Consider the following 5000-nt stretch of genomic DNA (forward strand, 5'->3'; position numbering starts at 1 on the left):
CAGTAATCACCCGGGGGCCAGATAAGTGAGCTGTAAAAAACCCCTCTCAACAAGGCGATCGAGCAAGCTCCAGGAGTATGTTTGTCTACCGGCTAAGAACATTTATAAAGCAATACATTACATTAAATTACATTTAAGAGTAAGAGAGGCTAAAAAAGCATCATAGGAGAGACCAGACAAGATACCTCAACACCACTAAAACACCAGATACCTCACTAGAAAGATACCTGAACACCACTAGATACCTGAACACCACAGACCAGATCAGATACATCAACACCACCAAAAGATCAGATTCCTCAAGTTTACTAGAAAACCTCAAGACCACTAGAAAGATCTAGATGATTCAGATTACTTAATTAGCTGGAGTGAAAGTATTCCCCTGGGGGTGTGGTAGTGTGTGTGTGTCTGAAGGTGTATTGTATTACCTAATAACACTACCAACACATTGCACACTCTTTCTGTAATAACAAAACACATCAAATGCTCCGCTCTAATTGGATCAGCTCTGATAGTGGCTGGCACACTCAGAGGAGTCATAATTACCCCCGCTGGGTGATTTGTAGTTGTTCACGGCAGAGATCAAAGGTAGAACAGGAGGAAGGAACGACTCCCCAGAAACTACAATTCCCAAGGAGCGTGCACTACATTCTAATAGCTGAACATCCCTTGGTGGAGGTCTCTGAGAAGACAAGCCTGTTCAGAACTGACCCGTTTTCGACCGGTGTCATTTTATTGACCTTTCTGAGGTGAATGCTGAACCCTGTCCTGAGTGGAATGTGTGTTGGATGAGTGTGTTGGATAAGTGTGTTGGATGAGTGTGTTGGATGAGTGTGTCGGATGAGTGTATTGTCTGCATCAGGACAGTAAGGGTAGCAGCGATAGAGAGAGTTTATTACAGAGCTAGTCCATCTCCATTCTTGAATGATCCAGCCGGAGGGAGACATGCTCTCAGCTAGCTTAGGGAACAGACTCTTATTAATAACTACTTTCTGAACGTTTTCATTGTCTGTACGCAAAATCTATTAAACTAAACAAATGAATATACAGCCATGATATACTGCCATTCTTTCCTTCCTACCTACCTACCTACCTACCTACCTACCACCTATTAATAATTGAAGAACAAAACTAGTAAATCTTTCAGGATATTATGGATGCATCAATGGATGAGGGATGGATGAAGTGTCTGTAGTGTCTATGGGTGAGGGATGGATGACAGGGATGGAACTCGTTGGTTTAAGAATGACAGATTGTTGCTATAGCAATAAATCAGTGTATTTGATCATCACATGCTTATTTGCTGGGAGAACATCTCTGGGTCCAGTGTGGGGAGAACACAGGACCTCTCCACCAATGATGGTCAGAAGCAGTACAGGCTGACAGACAGAGACAGAAAGAGTAGACTCACAAGTCAGTAAACACTGTGCTCAACTAGAGACTGAAGACATTCATCCAGATCTCATCACTAAAAATGGGTGGAAACCATGAGAAATTTGAGACATTAAACAGCTGCATTGCAGAACCAATCCAACATCTTTAGGGCAGTCCTTCCTAATGGTGGTCCTTCCTAATGGTGGTCTCCTAATGGTGGTCCCTCCTAATGGTGGTCCTTCCTAATGGTGGTCTCCTAATGGTGGTCCCTCCTAATGGTGGTCCTTCCTAATGGTGGTCTCCTAATGGTGGTCCCTCCTAATGGTGGTCCTTCCTAATGGTGGTCTCCTAATGGTGGTCCTTCCTAATGGCGGTCCCTCCTAATGGTGGTCCTTCCTAATGGCGGTCCTTCCTAATGGCGGTCCTTCCTAATGGGGCAGTGAATGTTTTGTTTTGCTTTGATTCTCCACTCCAGTTTATTTGGAGGATATTATTTCCGGTAAGAAGGGCCCTTCAACCTATTGGAGATGTAGGCAGTAGTTCTGACTGGTAGTGTTGGTTTTCAGCACTGTTCTAGTGACAATTTTCAGTCGTCAGACATTGTAGAGATCGCCAGACTTTTGGAGGAAGATATCTTGAAAGTCTGGTAGCGTGAGACTACAGACAGGGACACAGACAGAGGCAGGAGAGGCTGACAGACACAGACAGAGGCAGGCCAGGCTGGCGGAGGTTTTAAAGTTAACCCTAAACAGAACCTGGACGGGGTGATTGACAGAATAACGAGGTGCATTCCTGAGGTGTTCGGCACCATCGGGCTGCAGGCTCATTCTCATTATATCTGTCTGATTACAACCACACATTATTTTGTCCCTGAATGTTTTCTAATCACTTCATTGCAACCAGGAGTCAACACGGCACGCCAGCCAATACAACACAGGACAACAACAACAGCTCTGTTTGTTTAAGTTCGCAAAGGAAGAAGAAAACAATTACTGGTGAATCCCTGCTGGGGAAGGCAGATTCCTGGTGAATCCCTGCTGGGGAAGGCAGATTCCTGGTGAATCTCTGCTGGGGAAGGCAGATTCCTGGTGAATCCCTGCTGGGGAAGGCAGATTCCTGGTGAATCCCTGCTGGGGAAGGCAGATTCCTGGTGAATCTCTGCTGGGGAAGGCAGATTCCTGGTGAATCTCTGCTGGGGAAGGCAGATTCCTGGTGAATCCCTGCTGGGGAAGGCAGATTCCTGGTGAATCCCTGCTGGGGAAGGCAGATTCCTGGTGAATCCCTGCTGGGGAAGGCAGATTCCTGGCCCTGGGTAGAGGAGGTGTAATACTGACGGTTCTACGTCTCCAGGAGTCCTCCAACCAAAGGGACGCCACCGAGAGGGACACCACCGAGAGGGACACCACCGAGCCTCTCACCCCCCCCCGCCAGGCTGGGCTTGAGAACGGCGCTGGAGGTGCACCCAGCGCCGTTGAACTTGGCCATGCAGCGTGCACTGAAGCTGCCAACTGTTGCACGGCTACTCGGACGAGTCAGACGCGTGACTGGATATTTCCACAGAAGCGCCACAGGCCTCAATGTTTTGGAGAAAAAACAAAAGTTATTGGAGCTCCCAGAGCGCAAACTAATAACCGATGTGTCAACGAGATGGAATAGCTCAGACGAGATGGTTGATCGTTTCCTCGAGCAACAGCAAGCGATCACTGCCGCACTGCTCTCCCCCGAGGTAAGAAAGAGCGAGAAGGAGACCTTCACAGAGGCGGACATATCTCATGCCGAAGAACTGGTCCAAACTCTGAAGCCAGTCAAGGTAGCGACATGTGTTATGTCGGATGAGAGCAACCCGACCCTTTCCGTGATAGCCCCTCTAAGGCCTGGATCACACGAACACGATTTATTTCTAAACGTACATTCTTTTGTCCAATTGGGCCTCTCAACCACACGAACACAGCGATTTCACCCACTCAATCGGAGATTTCTTTAAACGGGTAAAAAAGTGGAGAAATAAAAAAATATCCATATCAGTGTGGTTAGATTAAACGGAGCTGGTGTCGATGCGATGATGTCAAACGTCAAGGGTCAAGCCGTTCGCACATGCGCTTTGAAGCAAAACGGTTTTCTAAAACAACAATGGCGGAAATGTACCATATTCTTCGCCAGTATTTTTCTGTCTATTTTGTACTTTTTTCTGTCTGTTTCAGAGTGCTCTGTTCATGTCTTGAGTCACTGCCGCCGTTTGAGTACAACTGGCTGCGCATGCTCGTAATGTTCTTCTACGGTATTTGACATTTTGCTTATCGCAACCTACTGGCCTGGCATGGCATTGCAGGCTTTAAACGAGGACGAAAAAATCCACGTAAAAAAATATCCATGTACGTGTGGTCCAGGCCTAAACGCTCAGCTTCTGAAAGCCACACAGGAGAACCTTGGTGATACTCAGTTTGTTAAAGACATCAAGAAGGCCATTCACCAAGACCTAGAGAGAAGGTATACAGGCGACGTGGAGCAAGACCAAACTTAAAATCGCGTCAGCACTTGATGCAAGATTCAAAAGTCTGCCTTTCTTGTCGGATAACGACAGATGAGAAACATACAGAAGAGTGGTCGATGAAGCTGCAGCAATCGCAGAGCAGCATCCTCAGGTAAAAATTTATAAATGCTACTAAAATAAATAAATGACAGCATACTACAAGCTTTTTATAAATGCTACTAAAATAAATAAATGACAGCCTACTACAAGCTTTAAATATTTTAATTACACTTTAGTTCATAATGCCTAGTACAGCTGTGTGTGTGTGTGTGTGTGTGTGTGTGTGTGTGTGTGTGTGTGTGTGTGTGTGTGTGTGTGTGTGTGTGTGTGTGTGCGCGCGCGCGGGCAATGGGTAGACGATAGACAACAGCTGAAATGAATCTAGCTTCCTGTTCATAATACTTTACTTTATAGCCTACTGACTAATGACTATTCTGGAGTTATCTAGACTTTGCTTTGCTAGTGCTGTGTGAGGTGTTGTAGACTAAACATAATGTTGTTAAAAATGATCATAATAGCATTTCAAACATAACCCAATTTGTCCCACTGTGTTTCATTTGTTGTACACTCAACACTGCAGGAAGGAGTGGTGATATTGGAAGAGGAAGATGAAAGTGCTGCTGCTGAAGAGGAAGAAGCACCCCAGGGTGCCCCACCTGCAAAGAGGACCTGTGCACTGGCTGATCTACTCAGGGACACTTTTGTGGATGTCAGGGCTGCACCAGAAAAGTAATTCCTTGACCAAGCAGAAGAGATGATCAATAATTACAAAGCAGCAGCTCCTTTGCCACTGTCAGGAAACCCCTTGGACTGGTGGAAAGGTAATCAATCTGAGTACCCTCTCCTGGCCAAGAGGTACTTGTGTGCACCAGGCACAAGTGTGTCCGCCCAACGCGTGTTCTCTACTGCAGGGGACATCGTTACTGCCCAGAGGAGCAACCTCAGCCCAGAGCATGTTGACCAGCTCTTGTTTCTCCACAAAAATCTAAAGATACCCAAGCACTAGTGAGAGCGAGGGAGAGAGGGAGGGAGAGGGAGGGAGAGAGAGAGAGGGAGGGAGAGAGAGAGGGAGGGAGAAAGAGAAAGAAAAGGAGAG

The 5000-nt window shown here is 46.4% G+C and overlaps 1 protein-coding gene across 1 annotated transcript in view; it reads right to left on the minus strand.

Moving 5' to 3' along the window:
• Positions 1 to 5000, minus strand: part of wnt6b (wingless-type MMTV integration site family, member 6b) — a gene marked incomplete at both ends in the record, with an annotated part of 33100 nt that overhangs the window by 15075 nt on the left and 13025 nt on the right. The gene's annotated exons all lie outside the window — the stretch shown is intronic.

This window comes from Borostomias antarcticus (genome assembly GCF_949987555.1).
Source record: "Borostomias antarcticus genome assembly, chromosome: 9".
Taxonomy (NCBI): Eukaryota; Metazoa; Chordata; class Actinopteri; order Stomiiformes; family Stomiidae; genus Borostomias; species Borostomias antarcticus.